This window comes from Parus major, chromosome 2, assembly GCF_001522545.3.
Source record: "Parus major isolate Abel chromosome 2, Parus_major1.1, whole genome shotgun sequence".
Taxonomy (NCBI): Eukaryota; Metazoa; Chordata; class Aves; order Passeriformes; family Paridae; genus Parus; species Parus major.
Window position 1 is genome coordinate 148,365,308 of NC_031769.1, and position 24,121 is coordinate 148,389,428.

General features: G+C 44.4%; 1 protein-coding gene across 13 annotated transcripts in view; it reads right to left on the reverse strand.

Annotated features, from left to right (window-relative positions):
• The window catches only part of TSNARE1 (t-SNARE domain containing 1), a 449,947-nt gene extending 427,829 nt beyond the window's left edge, over positions 1-22,118 (reverse strand). For 4 of the 13 annotated variants that reach the window (XM_015619065.1, XM_015619053.1, XM_015619055.1 and 1 more), the window contains exons 1-2: positions 22,072-22,113; positions 6,778-6,871 (exon numbers count right to left, since the gene is read on the reverse strand). The gene's annotated coding sequence lies outside the window, so the exon portion shown is untranslated. Of the gene's footprint in view, positions 1-6,772; positions 6,872-22,071 lie in introns of all 13 variants that reach the window. The other 9 variants (XM_015619062.1, XM_015619063.1, XM_015619060.1 and 6 more) reach the window with 4 other exon arrangements.
• Positions 22,119-24,121: the final 2,003 nt, after the last annotated feature.

The window sequence follows — 24,121 nt, forward strand, 5'->3', positions numbered from 1 at the left end:
CAGCTCTGGTTTACACTCCATGAAGGTTTTGCTCTCCACATCACAGACAATCAGAGAACTGTAAAGGTTGAGAAAGACCTCCAAGATCATCGAGTCCAACACCGATGTTAACTCAGCACCACCACCATGGTCACCACTAAAACACATCCTCAAGTGCCATGTCCACATGTTTTTTGAACATGTCCAGGGATGGTGACTCCACCACTTCCCTGTGCAAACTTTTCTAATGTTTAAGAACTCTGGCAGTGAAGAAGGTTTTCCTAAAATCCAACCTAAACCTCCCCTGCCTCAACTTTGGGCCATTTCCTCTTATCCTGTCATTGTCACCTGGGAGAAGAGACTGACACCCACCTCACTACAACCTTTTTCCAGGCAGCTGTAGAGAGTGGTAAGGTCCCCACTGAGCCTCCTTTTCTCCAGGAGAGAATGGCACTGCCCAGAAAAGAAACCTCCATCCACCCTACCAGATCAGCCAAGGTCCCACCATGTCCCAGTAGCTGAAACTCAGGCTCTTCAGTTGGGAATGCAGCAAGATTAATTTAACCCAAGAGAAAGCACAAGCTTCTTCATAAGAGTTGAAACTCCAACATCTAAGCATCTTTTAAATTATTCTTTATAGGGTTCTGTTAGGAATGCATCAGACTTTGATGCTGGCTTAACACAACGAGGCAAAAATGTTGGATAGGGCTGAACTCCACGAATCCACTTACAAGAGAGTGGAGCCCTCACTTTTACTGGCTTAAAATTATGCAAAAAGGCATCTTGAGGCTGCAGCTCTGTGATGAATTAGCTCTGACAAGGGAGGGAATTCAAGACCTCCCCACAACACTCCCTGCCCCACACCACGGCTGCCTCTCCGCTCTCTTGCTAATACAGGGACCAGCAGCTAGTGCTGTAAATCAGATCAATGAAACATTCAGTTAAAAATAACAGCTCCAAACCTCCTCCATTGCAGGAGAGCCTTTCAGATCACAAATTATGAAAGCACATTCCTAAAAAAAGTGAGCCGAGTTGAGAGCGATTTCTGAGAAGATGGCAAAATAAACAGCCCCAAGCCCAACCAGCAGAACAAGGGCTGGGCTGCTCCAAGCATTGCTGTGGCTCCAGAATAACCCTGGCAGTGGGAAAACAGGTCTCAAAACCCCGAGTTAGTGTCTACCTATGTCAAAGATGGTGCCTGGCTCCCATCCTGGTGATGCTGTAGGAGCAGGAGAAAACACCACCACCCTCTACTGTGAGATACCCCTTGGGCATCTCCTTGCCCACTTGGGCTATGTTATTCCTGCCTTGTGGCTGGTAGACACGGAGAAAAAGTCAGGATGCAGCTTCTGGGGTGAAGAAACATCACCCTTGTGGTACCCACAAGTACTCAGCCTGTGGTGCTTGCTGAAACTGTGAAGGAAAAGAGAAGTAACATCCCCGAGGTTTCTTACAACTATTTTTATGACTGATGTTGGGAAAGAAGAGAGGGAGTGGGGAGTAAGTGTTTTTTTTTCCTTTTTTCATGTCATCTAAGCACCCACTAAACAAACAACCAGCTATCTTAATCCTGCAATCCATATGGATGTCCCTCTGCAACAGGGGATGCACCACAGCAGCTCGCCTCACATTTCCAATACCGGGATACAATACAGCAACTGCAGCTTTTAATGCTTTTTACAAACATCTAATTCACTCTGTATTAATCCCTCAGAGCAGCTACTCCTTCATTTCACCCTTGGAGACATCAAGCTAAAATATTCATCAGCTTGAACACAAAAACCTACAGCTCTAAGCAGTTGTTGAGGACAGAGGACATGCTGTTACCCAGTTCTCTGATATATACAGCAGTATAACACCATCCTTGTAATAAAAGTACAGAATGAGCCTCTAAAGATGCCTTTTTACTAGATGTTTGTAAGTGGATTTAGGTTTAATGACAAGCTTCTCTTGCTTATTTCCTGCTTTTACTCATCCTTCTTTTTGTGGGGGGAGGGCAGCTGACAGGGGTTGTTCTTTCTCAAGCTCAATATTAAATAAAAGAAATCCAAAAATATATTGAAAATGCACCCTTAAGTCTTGGCACAAGGCATTTTTCAAATGAATGCAGCTGAAAACCTCCAAACTATCAAAAAGCTATTTCAATAAGGGATTTTTACTTACTCGAGACATTAAAGACATTAACACAACTTCTAAAAAGATTAATCTCTTCCAAGTATTTTAACTCAATTAAATTGACAAAATCTCCAGCACATGAAGGTGACAACAACCCCGTGGTCCACATTTCAGTCCTGTCAGACTACAGAGGGCTTCCCAAAGCTCACTATTTTAGGGAGAGCTTTCAGGCAGTTTCTCAGCCAGCTCTTGCAGGCCATGTCCAGAAATCTTTAGTACTGAAGGAGCAAATCATGGAAGTGTGCATTAACTCATGTGTGCATTCCACATCTCAGACACAGCAAATCACAAACACAGAAAAGGACCTGACACACACCATTTAATTTGACATTTGGCTACAACAGAGCCAAAGCAAGGTGACTCCAGCCCGTAAATACTCCTGACTCCACCAGCACTGATGATGTTCAGACTTCAAACCTTGAAGGGAAGCAAACAACAGCATCAAATCCCTGCAGTTGTTTCACCTTAAACAGACAGAAGGGAGGTGTTGACACTGAAGTGATGCTTTGCAGTTCAGGCAATCTGTGTTCAACTGCCAGGCTTGACTGAGCTCTGGATGCAGCAGGAGAATTAAAGACAAGCCACAGTCCTCTCACCTCATCCAAAGCATCCTGGAGCTGCAAAATGCATAGGAAAGACTCCTGGTTGAATGAGATGTCACTGTGCTTCAGTACAGCACAGCAAGGACCTGCATCATTTTCATTTTTAACATTCAAGAAGATTAAATTAAAATAGTCAAAACAAATATAGAAAGAAACAACAATTGTAATCAAGGTGGCAAGAAACTGGCAATGTGTTCACCACTGGAACAGTCTGGGAGCTACCCTGAACCAGTCCATACCATTGATCAAGGCATTTCTTTGCATCAGCCTCCTGCAGCGGACAGATAAAATGTAGCTGTTCTGTCTACATAAAATGTGTTTAGATATATAAATCCTTGCAAAGTGGCTTTTTATTTTGAGGCAAAACCAGAAAGAATTATACGCTGCATTAAATATTTTCTTCTTTGTCCTCTTCTCGACTGTCTGTGAGATCAATTAAAGTGCTTTTGCATAAAACAGGCAGAGGGGAGCACGTTCCAAAAAATAAATAAATAACGACGCCGCTCTGCTTTCAGTGTGATGCCTGAAGAAAACAAGCGTAACGACTTAAAGATTCCCACAGTGAAAAAGAAGAAAATGATGAAGGTTTAATCATACACTTACAAGGCAACAAAACACATTTCTCAAATCTTAATATCTCTTGTGAAATTTTAAGCGCTCAGACACAAATATTAGCAACAAGCTGCAGCAAGCTGAGTCGTTTCCCCTGCCCTCGCACAGAAATATGTGTGAGTCCCTCCCTTGCACTCACACATACACATTTGCTATCTCCATCGCTTTTCTATCTGCAAAAATATCCAAATGATGAAACTATGAGCGTTTAAGATGTTACAATTTAACACGTTCCTCGCCTTATGGAGGTCTCGCTGTCCTGGAGCTCAGGAACCTCTCTGTCCAGCTGCATTGCAACATCTGGAAGCATCAGCATGACTTCCCTGCAGGCTGACCAGCAAAGGGAGTCACGGCCCCAGCCTCAGCACGGAGAGACAACACTCAGATCAACTGCTCCCCCAGTTACCAACTGGAATAGACAATGGAGGAAAGGGGAGAGAGATCACCCCACCAAAAAAACTCAAAACCTACTTTCTTCTCCCTCAGAATGCCCTTTATCATGTCTGTGCAGGGCAAGGGAGGAACGGTTCCTATCAAAACCTCATCGTCACAGGTTTTAAGGAAGAAATTTTTCACAATGAGTGTGGAGAAACACTGGCACAGGTTGCCCAGAGCAGCTGTGGCTGTCCCATCCCTGGAAGTGTTCAAGGCCAGGATGGGGCTTGGAGCAACCTGGGATAGTGGGAGATGTCCCTGCCCACAGCAGGGCGACAGGAACTGGATGATCTTTAAGATTCCTTCCAACCCAAGCTATTCTATGATTCCGTGACCCTGTGTGGCCCCAGAGACTTGCAGTGGCCTAAGTGGCACAGCAGGTCACTGACCATCTCCCCCTGGATTATGGAGGCTTCATTCTGCTCCTTGTCCCTCCAGCTGTGGGAGTCATCCCACCCTGTTTCCCTCATGGCAACTGTGCTGTATTTTTCCAGCTGCACAGGGGCTCCCAGCTCCTCCTGTTTGTTGCCCATGCAGTGGGCTCTGGTGCAGATGCACTTCAGCTGGGCTATTGTTCCCACCACTTCTCCTTGGGGAAGGAGCCCTAATTCCTACATGGCCATTCTCAGGCACTTCCACGGTTTTGAACACATCCATAACCCTGGTGCCTTTGCTGCTGCAGGGATCTCCATCCCCTACCTCCACTGGGACAGCAGAACCAAGGGCCTCGCTGGCAAAGCGTCCCATGATAAGAAAAACCTAAAAATCTGCTGGTGACACCAGGCTCGGGGCCAGGTATTGATCTACTGAATATTCCTGGTTCTTCCTCTTCCTTTCCTGCAACTGGAAGGGGAGAGGAGAACACTACGTGTGTTCCTGATCCCTTAACCAGCCAACCTCACAACAAAACACAAGGGAACTGAGAGGCGAGAGAAATCACTGCTCTACACAATTGAAACAGTAGGAAAATAACTTGCAATAATAAAATAAATTTTAGAAATAAACCCACATGAGAAAGAAAACCAAACACCCAAGAAATGAAAGCAAAACCTAAGAGGTGAATAATTCATTTAGGCAATGTGCAGTGCCCAAATTCTACCTGAATTGTTTACATGGAAGCTTCATGGTTTAATCAGAACTGCCAGAACAAGAAAAATCAGAGTCATAAGTACAACATTTATCTTGAGTAAACAAAATAGGTCTCTGGGTAAGGCATTTTCATTTAAAACAGAAAAAAAAAATAGGTTGCAGTTTGTAACATGACCAGCAAGGGGAGTCGGTGCCCAGAGCTCTGAGGGAACCACGTAGATGCAGTTTTGGGTGGAGAAAACTCAAATAAACAATTCTGAGGTAGTGACATTGATGAAACATTGAAGACTGCCAGAGGATGCTGGAGGATGATGGACAGAGAGCAGAAAACCCACTAACCTGGAAAAGAGAGAGGGCTTAAGAGATACTAGAGTAGAAAAATAACCATGTTTTGCTTGGAAATTGGACTTTCTGTCCCTGCAAGACTTATTGGAGAGCACGTAATGAAGAGCTCTTAGAGGGGAAAAAGGCAAAGGACAAATTAAATCAAGCCAGGATGGAGCTAAGGATAAGAAAATAAGGGTTAATCTCAAAATACTTCTGAGTACAATATTCTGACAGTAACATGAAAAGACTTTGGCCAATTCCTCTGGTGGCCTTGAAGAGGCATCCAGGAGGGTACCAGATGTGTGGGAGAAGATGTCAGAGGACTAGGGCTAATCAGGTACCTTGTCACCAAGCCCCAGAACCAGAAACAAATAGGGGAAAAAACATAAATAACAGCTATTAAAAACAACCCTTGCAAGGAGTGGGATTTAATAATATTATCCAGCATTTAAAGAAAAATGCCAGCAGTAGGAACTCATTAGGCTCTGTATGGGGAACAGCAGCAAAATCACTGCTGCAGCTCCAGCCATGCTGGGCTCATCAACAGAAACGGGGCCACCCTGGGCTCCAGGGCCACCGGGAGGGACACTCTGAGCTTTCGTTCCTCTGCCCCGTTAATCTCATTAACCTCGTATTTACTCTGTTGTTGGTAATTACTCAGAACGTTAATAGGCACAATTTATGCATATTATTTACTGAATGTTACAAATCTCTTTAGCTCTGTGTAGGAATCGGGGCTGGAACAAGCCAGTGCTCCAAGTGCTATGGAAAACGGAAGGAGAGAAATGAAAAATATTTTAAAATTTTTAAAAAATCTTTTTTAGGACCTGTTTCAAATTTCCTCAATATCTTCAATTTCTTCTTGCAAGATAACCAATCAATTCAGATAAATACATAAAATCCATCCATTTTACTAATTCCATAATATTCCATAATAACATTCTAACAAGGAAAAACAGACAGCAAACCAAAAATACCCAAGAAAATATTTATTTCCTCCTATTAAGCTGGAGCCCATGAAACAACTATTCCAGCCATGATACAAATTACTGTTAACGATATTCCAGGTGGGAAAAACAGATGCAGTTTAAGAAAACTGTTATTGCTGTTAAAGAACTCCATAGGTTTTACAGACACAGTCTGTTACACCTTGAAAAATGGAACTTTCACTGACCATCTGTTCCTAGCAGAGAACACCCAGCAACTCTGGCTTTGGCCAGAAAGCTCAACTCAAAGTCAACATATCATGAGCAGGGGACATCCCAGAGTTTAATGCACAGCCAAGATCAGATGTTGGGGGAGAACATGGGTGGAGATCACGCAACAGTAACCAGTTAAAACAAGGAAACCACTGCAAGAGCAGAAGATGTCATCCAGAGGTGAGCATCTGCGAGAGCAAAGCCCACAGCACTCCTACCACTCCAGAGCCTCCTCTACAACATGCAACATCACCTCCAATGAGCTGAAAGGATATGGAGAAAACCAACCAAAAGCAATGAAAAATAAAAAATGAAATGAGAAGGATTACAAGGCAAGAGAACAGCAAAAATTACCTCACCCACAGTTTTATTCTGCTGTGTTGTGGAGCCACTTGCTGGGAACTTGGCAGCAATAACCCAATGGACCCAAGGCCCAGCTCAGCAGTATTGTTCCTGTTTAGATAAAAGGACAAAAAAAAAAGAAAATCAGATGTGAGAAGCAAAAACAGGCTTTTATCTGCTCTGCCTCCCTCAGTCTGAAGCTCAGGGATTCCCAAGACTGAGGTTTTAGCTGTATCTTTAGATTCATCTGGGAGTTTTCATACCCTGTGAATTTGTTAAACATATCCATATATTAGGAAAGCTTTGCTTTTGGCCTACACCATGTCTGTTGACAATGGAACACACACAAAAAAAAGGAAACAAAAGAACATTTCTTCCCTCTCATTTCAGGGTGCAAACATTAGGGGATGCCTAGCAAAACACAGCAAGGAATTTTATTTTCTGCAATTTGTGATTTCACATTAGTGTCATTTCCCCCTGTTTATCTATGGGATATTTTATAGACAGTATTAGCCAGTTAAACAGGAGCTGGTTTTAGTACATTTTTACTACATTTCCCACAAAAAGAAAGCCCATGCAAATATAAGGATTGCTGAGAACAACTTTCAACCACACAACTGAGATAACCAAGTGGACCCAGCACTGGACTTTTGAACATTTTCAGGGATGGTGATTCTACCACTTCTATGAGCACTCTGTTCAATGCTTGACCATGATTTCAGTGAGGAAATTTTTTCTTATATTCAATCCAAACCTCCCCTGGTACAACTTGAGGCCATTTCCTCTCATCAGGAACAGCATCCATAAGGATCCAAAAACTCAGATAACTCTGGAGACTGTAATGACATCATAAACTTATTTCCCAAACACACTTTCACAAATGCTTGTGGGGTTTTTTGCCCAAATTTGGAAACTAATACTCCAGAAGGAATTTAAGACACTTTTAATACAGTTTATTATGCTTTAATAAAAAATAAAAGAGAAAAGAAGAAAAAGAATGGCTTAGGCAGCTCAGGTGCAGGCACTTGTACACTGGACAAAGTAAGGAAATAAAAATATTACAGACTTTTTACAGCAATTATTTCTCAAAGAAAGTGTTTGAATAAAAATGCTGATATTTTGGGCTTGTTTTGAACAGGAGGAGCATCACCACACAGGAGAGAGCCTTCCAGAAACCATGAAAGCCTTCTAATCCCTCCTTATGATGGGATGGTGGAGAAAGTCAAACCATTTGGGATACACTGGGGCCAAAGAGAGCAGCAAAGGATGCCAAAGGAGCTCCTGCATTGAGTTTTTTTTCCCTTAGAAAAGCCACCCAATTACCCTTTCCTCCTCTTTGATTACACAGTCGACTTCAACACCCTCAAAAGCCAACACCTCCAAAACATGGGGGAAAATAATGATTAAAAGCCTTTAAGTTAAAGTCCAGTACCCAGAACCAGCTTTCAAAGACAGGGTAAATAAGAAAGACCTTTAAATTTTAAGATGTTGCTCAGCAGAACTTTGTCATGACACATCACACAACACTTCTCCCTTGTTATTTCTCTGACCAAAGGTCAAAATTCCTCTTCCCAAGAGACAAGCCTTCATATAAGAAGAGTGGTGGAACTTTTACATCCAACTAATTCAGGAGCAATCCACATCTCCATCCTGGAGACCTTCCTATATATGATTTATTGCAATTTAAGGTGGGGAGAAAAAAATGACAAAATTTGTCTCAAATTGAGGCAGTCCTGCTCCAAATGAAAACAGAATTATTTGTCCAGCACACAAAGTCCAGCACACAGAAATCTCAAGATGTTCATGGCTGCTGAGGCAGGAGTTTTTATCACCCTCATGTATGTAGCCTTGGGGCAAGCATTTTTAAACTGCCTGTACAAGCATAAAAACAGTGGTCATTTCAATTTTTCAGAACAAGCTAAGCCATGGCACACCCCATCCTGCCAAGTAGAGATTCAGGTTCTTAAGAATAGAAACCTGGTGGTCCAGTTTCCCAGAAATATCATTATAATTTCTCAGAGCATCCAAGGCAGCCCTAGGAGGACGAAAACCAATATTGAAATGATCAAAACCACACCACATTGCACATGAGACTTCTTGCCCATCCATCTTCTCCTTATCTCATGCTCCCACCAGTTCCTTCCCTGGAATTGAAGTTTTCTTCTCCAATTCAATCTTTTTCTGGTGGTTTCTCCACAGCAGGGCCTCTCCTTTGTGTCCCTCTTGCATTCTCCATAAAGGAATGCCAGAGGGAGGTGATCCTTGGTTGGCATCCACTGGGACAACTCAATTATAGGGAGGAATTAGTGACAGCTCTGCCCACCTGCAGGTTTTTGAGGTTTTTTTAAGCCATCGTGTATGTAATTCACATGATATCAGTACAGGAATATCACACTACTGGAAAGGAAGGGGCGGGTTTTCCTCGTTTCTATGGTTATGAGCAATTTTAATGACCAACCTAAATAAAAAGGCTGGAAGAGAGAGAAAGTAGGAAGGAGTGAGGTGGGCGTTTAATTTTGATTGACAAGACAGAGCAGAACTAGTTAAGATCTGTCAAATGCTTGCTGAGGATCACAAATCCTCAGCACATTCTACAACAGACAGAATTAGTCTAAATGCACAGCTTTACAAAAATATTTCCTATCTGCTGAGATCAGAGTTCAGCATTTCAGTTGCCCCACAGAAAGCATCTGATGTCCTAACTACCACAGGAACTAAGGTAGGGCCAGAAAAAAAACATGTATATTTTAATTATTTGTATTTGATTTTTAAGTATTAACATCTACAATGTCTTAATATGTTCTAATTTCTGTCTCTGGCCTATAGATGTAATAATATTTATATAAAATGACAGTATTCTCAAGATTGTTAGTTACCAAAACAACAATTTTGAAGGCAATTATCAAAGGCACCACTTTGGAATCACATCTGCATCACGTGAAACATTGTATAAATACAGACTACAACGATAACTCCTGCAATAAAGACCTTAAAATAGGAGACTGAACGCAGAAGGAGTTGAACACAGATTTGATGGGAAATTTCAGGAAACACAATCTGGAAAGACAAAAACACTGGCATGATAGTCAGCTGTGATGTTCCCTGAAGATACACCACCAAAAAAACAAGCTTTGGGGAAAATGAAGAACATTCCTACAAATGAAATCAGCAAGAAGGAAGAAGAATGGAGAGGTGGAGACTTGGAACATTTCAAAGTCAGGAGCGGAGTTTCATGACCTTGGAGGGAAGAATCAATATCTCAGCAAGGCACAGGCAGCATGGGAAGACTAAACCAGCACCTTGTGTTTAAGGCCAGGGAGAGGCAGGATGCACCGAAGGACAGACACAAAGAAGATTCAAGATGTGCCTGAACCAAACTTGAAACATGTTTTTCCTGTACTTACTTGGCTCTTTTGGGATGCAAGCAGGACGCAGTGATCTTCACAGGGCTACACACCCATGAGCTTTGCTATTTTATCGAATGATGTTAGAATTTTAAGGAGAAAAAACTCGATAAGAGAGGATGAGACTACAAAAGAGGGAAGTCAACAGCCCCTGAGATGCCTGCCAACAGGATCTGCAGTTAAAGCGTGCAGTTTTGGCAGAAAACGTTCTCAAAATCTGGTATTTAAAAGTCTCATGGTGTTGGAACTTGTAATTAAAGGATACAAGTGAACTAAGATCTGATCAACACAAACTTGTATCAAAGTCAGAATGTGTTCCCACAGAGTCTCAGCCACCTGGTTCTTCCATGCCTCATTCAAAGAGAGAAAAATTAGCTACCAACTACTTTGATTCCCACTCAAAATCATTCCTCTCCAGCTTCTAAAATGGATGGATTTGTAACAATCTTCAAGAATTAAAATATTCCAAACAAACCCAAAAACTCACAAGTTGTTTAATTTACTGCCACTCTCCAATTCTAGAGCAACATTATTTGTTGTGATATGAACTTTTCCTGCACCTATCAATACTCGGGCATTGATGGGTGAAAGAAACCAAGGATAATGAAAACACCTACAATTTCATTCTTGCTCCTCAAGAACTGGAATAAATGGAAGAATTCAAATCCTTCATTGAGAAAAGCCCTGAGGAGAGGAAGGACTTGGGGATATTGGTGGATGGGAAGCTTGACGTGACATCATAAATGGCAATGTGGCTGCTCCATCCCTGAAAGTGTCCAAAGCCAGGCTGGACAGGGCTCAGAGCAACCTGGAAGGTGTCTCTGCCCATGGCAGAGATCAGAACAAGATGATCTTTCAGACCCCTGCAAACCCAAATTGTTCTAATATTCTACGAATTTACTGCTGTTTCCTTGCCAGTAGTGCCAACATGAACTCAATAACCAAGAAAATAAACAAAAAAAATAAATAATAAAAAAAATAAGGAATTCAAATGTGATCTGATTTCTTACTGCACGGTTTCCAACATCCAAGCTGCCCATCACCAAGTCGAAGAGAAAAGCCAAAGTAGTGCAGAATCAGTTGGCACAAGCTCATTTTTTTACCAGGTAATGCCTCGAAACCTCCCAAACCAACTCTGCTGCCATCAGAGCCACCTCTTCCTTGGACAGCGCCCAGGAACTACTTGCAAATGAAATCCAACCAAATTTACTGCTTCTGCAAGCCTGGAAATTTCACTTACAGAGGTGACATGACATTTTGTTTCGCCAATGCTAATCTAATACCTTTTTAAAGGTGCATACGTTTCACCCTGTTGGCTTCCAACACTGAATTACCAGCTCTGCTAAGATTCTGAATAAATGAGACGAGCGTGGCCTCCAGGCGAAATCCCTTTGCTGTAATCTTTATTCAAAACACACTGCTCCAGAGCCTTGCATGCATTGCCAAAAATCGCCTTGAGGTTTGCTCTTAAGATGGCAATTTGCATATCAACATTTTGCTGCAGAGCTTACCCAATGTCCCTGCTATTATTTTAATACTCTGCTGTGGGCGGCCCCCTGAGCAGCTCACAGAAGTGCAGGCTAAAAATATTCCTGCCTTCCCCACCGGCTCCACACATGACCACAGCGAGCGCCGGCTCGGATGCAAAACCAGCACTGATGGCATCCACCCGCCTCTCCAGGAGGATGCGCAGGCTCCAAGGTGCTCAAAAAAACATGGCAAGAAGGAGGAAAGTAGCTCTGCATGGATGGAGGAAAAACGCACAGGTGCTGGAGGAGGAAGAGCACAAAAGGAGCTGGTTTTACGAGGGAAGCAGGAGAGGTTTTTCCACGTGCAAGACATTCTTGGGAAAACACATGACGAGGTAATAAAGCAGGTGAGAGAGGCACGACCTGGGATATGAATTTAAGATGATGCTGAACAGAAGAAGGGAAAGAATTCTCAAGCACAGAACAGGAGCGATGCTGGGCGGACGCGAGCACAGCCTGATTCATGCCCCAGAAGGGAGATCCCAATCCCACTGGCAGCACCATATTGATGACAGGACATGAAAAAACATGGTTTGCAGGTTTTTCTCTTCGCCCTCCTCCCCCTCACCCAGCAAACCCCAGGCTCAGAGGTTGTAATTATTTCTGGCAAGGTGTAAACAGGTCTGGGAAATAAAATGGAAAACTGGAGCTATTTACGAGATGCCACGCAGGGAATCGGCACTGGAGCCCAGCTACCAAACCAGTGAGTGCAAGGTGACCCTGGTCTGCTCAGAACAACTTTGCAAAGGGGTTTGCAGCCAGGCAAAATAACCAGGCTCAGTCTGCCCAGGATGGTGAGTTCATGGAAGGTGGAGAACCAGCAGAAGACGTGGCTCCAGCCAACAACAAGGGATTTATCGTGGTGCTGTAGGCTTTGAGGTGATGTCCATCGAGATGACATCAACTCATGACAACCAGCTATGGGGTGTGGGAGAGGAGAAAGGATGACATCAAGTCTATAAATCTCCCTCCACCAAAGCTGTTGTAGAGGAAAAGCAGCCAAGGGACTCATCTGCCTGGAAGTGCTCCAGGCCAGATTGGATGGAGCTTGGTCTAGTGGAAGGTGCCCCTGCCCACAGCAGGGGAACTGGAACAAGATGATCTTGAAGGTCCCTTCCAACAAACCCTTCTATGATCTGCATGTAAATGACCAGTGGAGACCACTCATCCCCTTACCCTGCAGGCCATCACTTGCTTCCAAGGCATTGGATTATTGCACCAACACAGAATAACCACAAATTTTGAAAAGCAATTTCTGCTGGTGGAGAAAAGCAGCAAAAGCCAAACCATCCCAGCAGGAGGATCTCACACCCCGATGGGGCTGAAGGAGCCTGCAGCATCTCAAGCCCACAAACCAGTCAGTGAGGAAAATTCAAAAACTGGTTTTGGTCTCACCAGAAAGGAAAGGAAAAGAGATGCTCAAATTCAGGAAGTACAGGCAGAGAGGCAGTGAGTGCCCCTGGGGATAGCAGGACCTCCAGACACACATTCTTTATATTCTGCGTTCAAATGCCTCACAAACAGGACTAAGATGCACAACTCTATTTCTGAGATTATACTTAAATTTTAATTAATTTTTTAAAGGATGGCAAGCACAGTGCAGTAAGAAAAGAAAAGGCCAATGAGAGAAGAGCAAGGCTGAAGTCCTCAGAGCCTGTGGGATATCTTTATACATGAAGGGAAACAAAGGTACACCTGAACAATGTGCAAAGAAATAGAAATAAAAAAAAAGAAAATAAAAAAGCAGTCCTTGGTTTCCATGCAGAGGGAAGAGAATCTTTACAATTAATTTGCAAGTATTCCCCTAAGAGGAAAAAAAACCCAACCCACCAGAATTCCACTCTCTTGACTGCCCTATGTTTGGGACAAAGGAGAAAAAGCCAGAAAGGTTGTGGATGTCCCATCCCTGGAAGTGTTCAAAGCCAGTGGGGATGGCATTTGGAGCAACCAGGGATACTGGAAGGTGTCCCTGCCCATGGCAGGGGGTTGGAAATAGGTCCCTTCCAACCCAAACCATTCTAGGATCCTATGAAACCCAGCTGCTTCAGCTCTGAGGATGATCAGCAGGAAAATATCTGTAATGAGACTCTCAGTTTGCTTTTTCACATTCAAAGGTGTCCTGTTTTACACAAATACTGCAATCCTGTTTTCACCACTTGCTAAGATGTCTCTCCAAGAGGCTGGTTTGGGCACTTGGCTAGGACAGAATCCATGACATTTTTGGAAAAACAGCCCATAGCTATGAAACCTCCTGATGGTGCACCATCAAAACTTAGAAGGGCTTTGGAAAGCACACAGCTGTTCTGTAAGGCAGAGTGTCAAAAAGCTTTGGACAGCATATTCAGGCTTCCACACCCACATTTTGCCATCTACTACCATCTTTGAGCACTTGCTGTTAATGGAAGCTGAAGGTCCTTGACACTGAGAAACTGAAACTCTAACGTGCAGTAGCCTCAACACAATTTAAGCACTGCTATTTTAATTCTGTTAGAGTTTTACCATATTTATCATTAGTAAAAGTAAATTTAGTAAAATGACTTGATTTTTCACCATTGCTGCAGCTCTGGATAGCTTTAAAACCTGCATGGGATGGTCTGGAAGAGGATATGGAGCATCAGTAAGTTGGACAAACTTCCCTGATCACAGCTATAAGCATTCACCATGGCCTCATCCTGCCCACATCAATCCCACAGCACCCTTGGCAGAGAAAATACTAAAATTTTTAAATTCTTTAAAACAAAGGCCAAAAATACAGAACATAAAAGCAAAACAAAATCACATCCAGTATTATTATTATATAGATTTGAATTTTATATATATGGTCTTATGCACCATATTATAGAAATCAGTTTTTAATAATATACATACATTTTATAATATACATATATTTGTAAGATTAATTTTTTGTACTTTTTCACTGAGCATCCACAGCTTGCAGCAGAATATTTGATGGGACTGACATTAGGGTCACCCCAGCAGCAACAGGCACTCGGGTAAGGGAGCAGCTGGAGATTACCAGGCACACAACAGAAGACAACAACACATTTGGGGAAGGTAAAGCACATCTCAAGCTATCTAACACTATGTCTAAAATTGTATAAATCAGGTATTTTAGAAATTAGGAGGTTCTCATGAGAGCCTAGAAAGCAAATAGCAGCACAAGGGATCGTAAATCAATTGTTTTTGTGGAGAAAAATACAGTGAAAAGCTGTATTAAGGTTTAGCTCTTGATTCAGTTTGCAAGAAGGAAAATCTGAAGGCCTGCAGCTTCCAACAAGAATTTCTGTCACGTACAGGGTGATATGAAACAAGGTGTTACCCAGCACTGCTCCCGCAGCCTCATCAACCTCCCCCATCTCCAGATGCATGGCAGCATTTTTATCTCCAAAATTAGAAGAACTTGGAGCGCGGTGAACATCTCCATGCTGGAACACGGGATGCTGCAAAGCATTTGCTAAAAATTCAGCTTAAAGCTAATTGCAATCACCTACAGTGAGTTGCAACCACTGCTCCCTCTAATCCTGAACATTCCCCATCCCTGGAGTGTCCACAGCCAGGTTGGATGGAGCTCTGAGCAGCCTGGTCTGGCAGAAGATGTCCCTGCCCATGGCAGGGGTTGGAATGAGATGATCCTGAAGGCCTGTTCCAACCCAAACTGTTTTAGGATTCAATGAATCTAAAATTAAAGTGACTATTCCACAGCTTGTAGACTCAGTGAGATATCATCCAAAACTTCCCTAAACAGCCCAAGAGGATTTTGTTGCCCTAAGACACCCCAAAACTGGGGCACACGAGGTGGGCAGGCAGCACCATCGCATGAGGACTGTGGTCACACTCATGAGATGTCATGTATCGGTAAATCATAGAATGACAGATTGGTTTGGGTTGGAAGGGACCTTAAAAATCATCTCATTCCAAACCCCTGCCATGGGCAGGGACACTTTCCACTAGACCAGGTTGCTCATCTTCTTCAGCTTAAAGACATTTCCCCTTGTCCTGTCACAAAAAACAAGGGAATTTCAAAGTGGGGGAAGAAAAGATGAAGAAAAACAGCATTCCCGGCTGTGCATGGGGCTTTTTACAAAGCAGCCATTAATAGCAAGTTTGGGAGTTCCCTCGTACCATATTTGAGTCTCTGGCATCTCGTAACAGCCAAGAAATGGGTTAATCCAAAAATCTGGATCATAACACCTCCAAATCTGCCTGGTTTTTCACATTTAGAAAAATAAGAGAGGCACCTCCCTCCTCCACCAGAAGCATCAGAAGAAGATTCATTATAAATGGAAAAAAAAGCAACAGGTTTCAGCAATGAGCATGATCAAAGTCTCTCGTGGAAAAAGAAAATGTTTTATTTTACAGAAATAAGAACTATGGCAACAGCTCTGGAATAAAATCCTACAGCACGGCTGTGTCCTGCACTCCTTTACTCCATGCACCAGATGATGGAGGAGTCCTACAAGGGGAAAAAAAATACATGGCCAAGTTATTCAAGACTACAAAGACAATAAATTATGCAGAGAGGAGAAGGAGGACTAATAAAGTCCTTAATAACCTCAAAAAATCTTATTTTTGTAATGCCTGGCTTTGCAGCAGAGGGGACAGCAGAACAAGAACAAAACAAAGCTACACAATGACTGTCTCTTATACACATCTATGCCTGGCTTTGCAGCAGAGGGGACAGCAGAACAAGAACAAAACAAAGCTACACAATGAAGAGCATCAAACATTTTGCAGTTATTTTCTGCTTTTATTTAATGAAGAGATGACAGCGAGAGTGAAGAATCATCACCTAACCCAACATCAGTATTTATTTCCAAAAAAAAAGGAATTTTACCAAAAAAACCCCAAAAAAGTGTAAGTATAGGTATTTCAAGGAGAAGCTGGAAAATATTTTCCAGATTTTGCTTACAGCATCCCAGCAGATGAACTGCCAACACACCTAAACAGCCCTTGGGAGAGTTTTCCCCCACAGCTCTGCATCCCAGAAAAAAAACCTGAAAAACACCTGCTGATACACCACTTATTTTTTTGTACCAGTCTTCAGGACATATTTAAAAAGCAACTGATTATCAGTGCAATCCTTGCTTTTCTAATGGACGAACAAAATGGACATAAAAAGAAGATAATCCATCCTGCCTCTCTTTTATTTTAGTTAAATGCTATTTTTTTCATCCTCAGAAACACTGCAGAGATGTGCCCATGCACTGCAACAAAGACATGGCACCTGCCTACTGAATTTCCTGACTAGTGACACTTCGAAGAAAAAGAGTTTTAAATAGAAACCTCCCTGCAAGTGTTAAATCAGATTAATTTAACTCTTGCGTTATTTTAATCTTAGACGCCACCATTTGCAAGGCGAGCAGAAAAAAAAAAATAGGGAGTAAGATTCTTATCTTGACCATATTCTTTGGGAAATACTGTGTATTATTAAAAAACACAAATATCCTTTCTGACAGCAAAATACAGACAATTCTGGCTCTTTTGCAGTAGGAAAAGAGCACCAATATTTTATGAAGCTTTCTGTGCACTCAACATCAAGTGAAGGGCAGAGCTTTCCCCCAGCCTTGCAGTGCCCACTGCCACCTCCAAAAACACCAACACCATTTTGGGGCCACACTTGACTCTGCACAGGGCAAAAAATGTTCTCCAAAATACAATGCACTTTGAAAGGTTGGTGATGCTGCTGAGGAAGAAGTTTTGCAGCATTTTCCCCACAAACACCATCATCACTCTGATATTCCAGTTTGGAGTTAGATTCATGCTTAAACAGTTGGATTAAATTTAGACTGAGTGGATCATATCATAAGAAAACACACACATTCTAATGGTCAGGAATCACAGAATACCTTGGGCTGGAAGGGGCATTAAAGGTCACCCAGTTCCAGCCCCCCTTCCATGGGCAGGGACACCTTCCACTATCCCGGGTTGCTCCATGCCCCATCCAAACTGACCTTGGACACTTCCAGGGATAGCACAGCCAGGATCTCCCCACCTTCACAATAAAGAATTTTTTCTAATATTGAATCCAAACCTGCCCTCTGTCAGTGAGAAGCCATTCTCCCCTGTTGTATCACTCCAGGCCCTTGTCCATAGTCCCCCTCCAGTTGTCTTGGAACCCCTTTAGGCACTAAAGAGCCTGGAGCCTTCTCTTTTCCAGGCTGAACATCCCAGCTCTCCCAGCCTGGCTCCAGAACAGAGGAACTCCATTCCTCTGATCCCCTTGGTGTCTCCTCTGTACTCGCTCCAACAGCTCCAGGTCCCTCCTGTGCTGGAGGCAGCTCTGCAGGTGGGGTCTCACCTGAGAGGGGCAGAATCCTCCCCTCAGCTGCTGCCTGCCAGCTTTGGATGAGCCCAGGACATGTTTGGATTTCTGGGCTCCAAGTGCACGTGGCTGGGTCATGTCCAGCCTCTCATCCACCAGCACCTCCAAGTCCTTCTCCCCAGGGCTCCCTTCAATCTGTTCATCCCCCAGCCCAGACACCAGAGGTCAAAACACATGACCCAAGCATGCCCTGGGTGGAAAGATCCACCCATCCACCCACCCATCCATCCTCACTGGGATCAATCCTGGATCAAGTCCTTTCCAGTGCAAGCAGCCTTTGCTCTGACAATGACAACTCCAACCCTAAATAAAACAGAGGCTCATCCTGGTAACCTAAAACCCTCAGGTGTCACCAATTTCCAGTCCTCTGATGCACCAGCAACCCTTGGAAGTCCCATAAAAACCCAAGTGAAAGCCACCCAGCTCACCCCACTGCACAGAGTAGGTGAACTGTAGGAAGGAGGATAATAAAGATGGGAAAAGTAAATTAAAAGTTTTCAACTACTCATTCCACTTTCATCGAGCAGAATGTGTTTATGGTACAGGCAGGGAATCGAAAGTATTATTTTTATCTTGATATTATTTACCCTTTCACACTTGCTATTTAAATATTCCTGAAATCCCAGAAGAACCAACAATTCAAAATACCATTTTATATATATATATATATGTATATATATATATATATATATATGTATTTATAAGGAAGGGGAAGCACAGACTCATTCATTTTCAGCTTCCCTCTTTTTTTTTTTCTTTTCAATTACATTTTAAGTGCTGTAATATCAATGTGCAAATTTATCAAGACACAGAATATTTATTTCTCCTCTACTCCCAGTAAAGATTCTCCAGACCCAGAGCAGGAAGGGAGATGTGGTCACACCAGAGGATTTTGTGACGAGGAGTAAATGATGAGAGGTTGAAAATGTTTTAAATAAATAAAAAAATAGATAAATAAAGAGAGCTGTGAGAAAATGAATGAGGTTGCTTGCACAAGAGAAGATGGGAATAAAATATTGTAATATTAAAATCTCTGTTCTACCGATCTCTTTAGCCAATCTCAATAATTTAAAGAATCATGGAACACTTTGGGTTGGAAGGGACGTTTAGGTTCATCCAGTTCCAACCTCTGCCATGGACAGGGACACCTTCCACTATCCCAGGCTGCTCCAAGTCCCACCCAATCTGACATTGAACAGTTTCAGGGATGAGGCATCCACAGCTTCTCTGGGCAACCTGGTTCATTGCCTCACCACCCTGTAACTCTTGCTTTAGACACAAGAACAGGAGGAAACATGGATGGAATCTGAATTGGAAGCCTTGATCAAGGAGGGCATGAGGCTGCACTGATCAGCCCCTCCCATGTCCATCATCACTGCATTAGTGGTCAAGCTAATTTTTAGTTGCATTAATAAACAAAAGCAAACCAGGAAGGTGGGAGGCCTTGGAAAGCACAAGAAGGGTGATTTGTTGCATGCATGACCACTGGAAAGTCGGAATCAGCACACTTAACACCCTAGAAGAAGTCCAGAAACCAGCCTGAAGATGAGAGGGAAAAGAATGCTGCAGCTGGCAAAGACAGCAGAGCAGGAAGGCAACAAGGAGTCAGACAGCAATGCCCTGACACATCAGGGATTTAAAAACCTGAATTTGCATCAACACAAAGAAAAGGGAATTTCCAGAAGGGCATGGGGTGATAGAACAAGGGGGAATGTCACTGAGCTAAATGAGTGTAGATTTAGATTGGGTTTTAGGAGGTAATTCTTCACTGGCAGAGTGGTGAGGCCCTGGCACAGGCTGCCCAGAGAAGTGTTCCAGGCCAGGCTGGATGGGGTTTGGAGCAGCCTGGGACAGTAGAAGGTGTCCTTGCCCATGGCAGGCGGGGGGAACTGGATGGTGTTTAAGGTCCTTTCCAACCCAACCCATTCTATGATTAAGACTCCAGAAAACATCCAGAGTTCAGCCTGGAGATGAGATGCAAAAGGACATCATAGCTGGAGAAAACAGCTGAGCAGGAGAGCATCAAGAGGTCAGACAGCAGCTGGCCTGAGTCAGTGGTGATTTAAGGACCAGAAACACCTGCAGGGACACCTAGACCACAGCAGAGCCCAGCAGGGCAGGATGGGGCACTGTACATTCACAGCCCCACTGCAAAGGGAAAAACCAGGCTGGGAAAAGTGATAAATGCTTGATAAAGTATAAACCTTATTGCTAAACAAAACAAACAAAGAAAAAAGGTGGGGGAAAATCCTCATGTTTTAATCAATCCTTCCCACTCCACAGCACACAGCTAGTAAAAATTTAGGATTCAGTCTGCTGAATCCTAAATCCTTTGTGCAGAATGTAGCACAAAGCAAAACTTAAGGCCGCCACCCCACGCAAGGGTTTGCAAACAAACACCTCCTTGTTCCTACAGCACTCCCAGACACAAGGATGCACCTCAAGCTCCAAAATGTCACAGAAAACTTCAAATGCTAACAAGCAGAGGGTTTTGCAAGGCGTATTCAGCATGCTGGTGGCAGAATGAAACATGCTTTAAGCTTCCCAAACCCTCTGCTTTTTTGATATGCACACAAAGACACTGAACAGTTCCATGGGAACACGAGGTTTCCCCAGCAAAGTCCACTCCGGCGCCAGATGCCGGAGGTTAATTGTACCCCACAGCTCGGGGGAGCTTTTATTAAAAGCTTCAAACCACAAACACTTTTCCAAGTACAAAAGCAACCAAAAAAAAGTTTCTGCAGTCAGCCGAGGGCCACTGCAGAAAGCAGCGCTTTCTATGTATAAAAATGGTTTTATTTCTTCTCCCTGTACTTCCAAATCCATCCCACTGCCTCAAACTCCCAAATTAGCCTGGAAGGGGGGAAAAAATAATAAATAAACAACATCATGCCCTCTGTGAGGTTAAAATTGAGCCAAAACCTGGCAGGTAACAACCCAGGAGCAGTTGCCAATGTTGTCATTGTGCTGGAAATCGATAAATCAAGGTTTCTTCGTGAGCAGCTATGGGACGGTGACAAACTGGGTGCAGGGACATCCCATCCTGGTGACATGGGACATAGGCGTGCTCCACAGCACCCTCACACATGTGTCCCTCCCTGCTCACAGCCCTGGGCAAGGCCAGCCCTGTCCCCAAATCACTCATTACACGCATAAAACGCTGTGGAACAGCAGCCACAGTCCCCAGTTTTCATCTACAGACCCTGTGCCAGCCCTGTCCCCATGTCACACACCCACCACAGCTTGTGCCAGCCCTGCTCTGTCCCCATGTCACACACACACCCTGTGCCAGGCCCTGTCCCCATGTCACAGACACACCCCCTGTGCCAGCCCAGCTCCGTCCCCATGTCACACACATACCCTGTGCCAGCCCAGCTCCGTCCCCATGTCACACACATACCCTGTGCCAGACCCTGTCCCCATGTCACACACACACATCCTGTGCCAGCCCTGCTCTGTCCCCATGCCACACACACACATCTGTCCCCGTGTCACGCACACCCAGGCCAGCCCTGTCCCCACGCCACACACACACACACCTGTCCCCGTGTCACGCACACCCAGGCTAGCCTGTCCCCATGTCACACACACCCTCTGTGCCAGGCCAGCCCTGTCCCCACGCCACACACACACCTGTCCCTGTGTCACACACACCCAGGCCAGCCTGTCCCCACGTCACACACACCCCCTGTGCCAGTCCAGCTCTGTCCCCATGCCATACACACACACCTGCCCCCGTGTCACGCACACCCAGGCCAGCCTGTCCCCATGTCACACACACGCAAAGTACCAGCCCAGCCCTATCCCCATGTACACACTCGCCCCCACCCAACCTGTGCCAGGCCAATCCTGTCCTTATGTCGCACACCCATACAAAGTGCCAGGCCATCCCTGCCCCCATGTCACACGCACACACCTGTCTCCATGCCATACAAACCCCCAGTGGCAGAGCAGCCCCGTCCCCGTGTCACACAGACCCAGTGCCACCCCTGTCCCCACGCTCCCAGCCCGTGTCACCCCCCTGGCCCCTCAGCAGGACCGGCGCGCGCCGCTCACCTGCCGCCGCCCGCCCGTCACCGCCGGCACCCAAACATCACGTGACCGCTGTGGCCCCGCCCACCGCGACCAGCTGTCCCTCCCTCCCCCCATCGTTGTAGTTCTTATGCCTCAGATGCCTCCGGGTGCGTTCCCCTCTATGGACTACAACTCCCAGAGTGCACCGCGATGCGGCGTCCCGTCCCCTTCACCCGGCAACCAATCGGCCGAGGGGACGGCCCGAGGGGGCCCCGCCCACCTGCCCTCAGCACCACCCTCTTCAGGGCGCGGCCCGAGGCCGCCCCTCAGGAGCTGCTCCCCGCCTGGTGCTGCTCCAGGGGATGGTCCCTGCTCCACGCCCCTCTCATCCTCGCTACCCCCCTCACCTTCCCCCTCCTTGGGGGAGAACCCCAGGAACGGCTGAGGAAGCTGGGGGTGTTTGTTCTGTAAAAAGGGGTCGCAGGGGTCTCCTCATCACTCTACAACTCTCTGACAGGAGGGTGTAGCCAAGAGAGAGGTTGGTCCCAAATAACAAGAGATAGCGTAAAACAAACTAACCACCTCGAGTTCTACCAGCGGATATTCAAGCTGGATATTAGGAAAAATTCTTCACTGGAAGACTGGTTAAGCATTGTAAAGGACAAGTAGTGGGTTCACCTTTCCCTGGAAATGCCCAAATAAAGTGTAGATGTAGCATTTAGAGACAGGGTTTAGTGGTGGATTTGGCAATGCTGGGTTAATGGTTGGACCAAGTGATCTTTCAGGTCTTTTCCAACCTTAATGATATCATGATTCTCTGACAGGACAGGTCACAAAGTGCCCTCCTTTGTAGGCACACAGTGCCCAGGGCACTGCTCACAGAAATAAATTAATAAACCCCACCAACTCACTGCTACTAAAGCCACTAATTCTCTCCTAACCACCACAAACTGCAGGCCAAGACACCCAGCAAAAGTGCTTTGATAGAGCAGTCTGGAGTACAGCTGTACCTGTGAGGAGTTTGCTTTTTATTTGCCAAGTGACAGCAGCTTTACGTGGTGGCTGGCTTGCAAAAGGAGTTATAAAGAGGGTTTTCTTGATAGGGCCTTTAACCAACAATTCATTTTAACAAGGGACTGACAAGCCAGCTGCTTGTTCAGAAATGGAGTTCTGCACCAGTAGCCCTGCTAAAAAAAGCTTTAAAAGGGCTGAGGGGCCACCTGAGCCACCATAAACTTGAGGGTTTTACAGCACCAAACTGCTATCGGAGCAGTTTCCTCCATCTTTTGCTGCATTGATAATCATTTATTTCTGTGGACTCTGAGGAAAATCCCTTAGGAAAAGGGACATAAAAATATACTGATAACGAAATACAGCTGTCTGCTTGTCGTCTGCAAAATCCTCTGACTCCAGCTACATGTGCAATGCCCTGTGTCTTACTGGGTGGGTATTTTTTGGTGAGGGAGGAAGAGTGAATTAATCCTGCAAGAAGCATAGATTACATTTCAAAAACCACTGTGAAAATTTTGCAGTAATTTTCAGTACAAATCATATTTACCTCCAGCATGAGCCTCATGAAAGTAAATAAGAAAAGAAATATATAAACACGTGCCAATATAAAACAGCCCAAGTATTCCAAGGGACAGCAATCATAAAAATTACAGTGGGATAAATCTCATATGACTGCTTTGGTTTGCAGGCTGCATCTTGCTGGTTTTGCATTTTGGAGGTAGAGAAATACTGCTTAATCAATATGTGCGTTATTCATACAATAATAATGCTGCACATTTTCATGGGACATTTTTCTTCTGAGGAATTTGAGCTGTTGCAAACCTTATTGTGTGCAGCAGGGCTGGTCCTTGTTATTAACAGCTGCTTATTGATCTGTAACAGCTTTTAGAAAGAGCGAGGGTAGTTTTTTGGCATGGTGGGGAAGTCAGATCTTTTACATAAGCAAGGCAAGGTGTGGTGTGTCATTAAGATGTTGCTTTCTCTGAATTTAGGGGAAAAAACCCCAAATAATTAACAGCTTTGTTCCATCCCACAGTGATAACATCTATAAATCTGAAAAATATACAGTCAGCTGTATGGA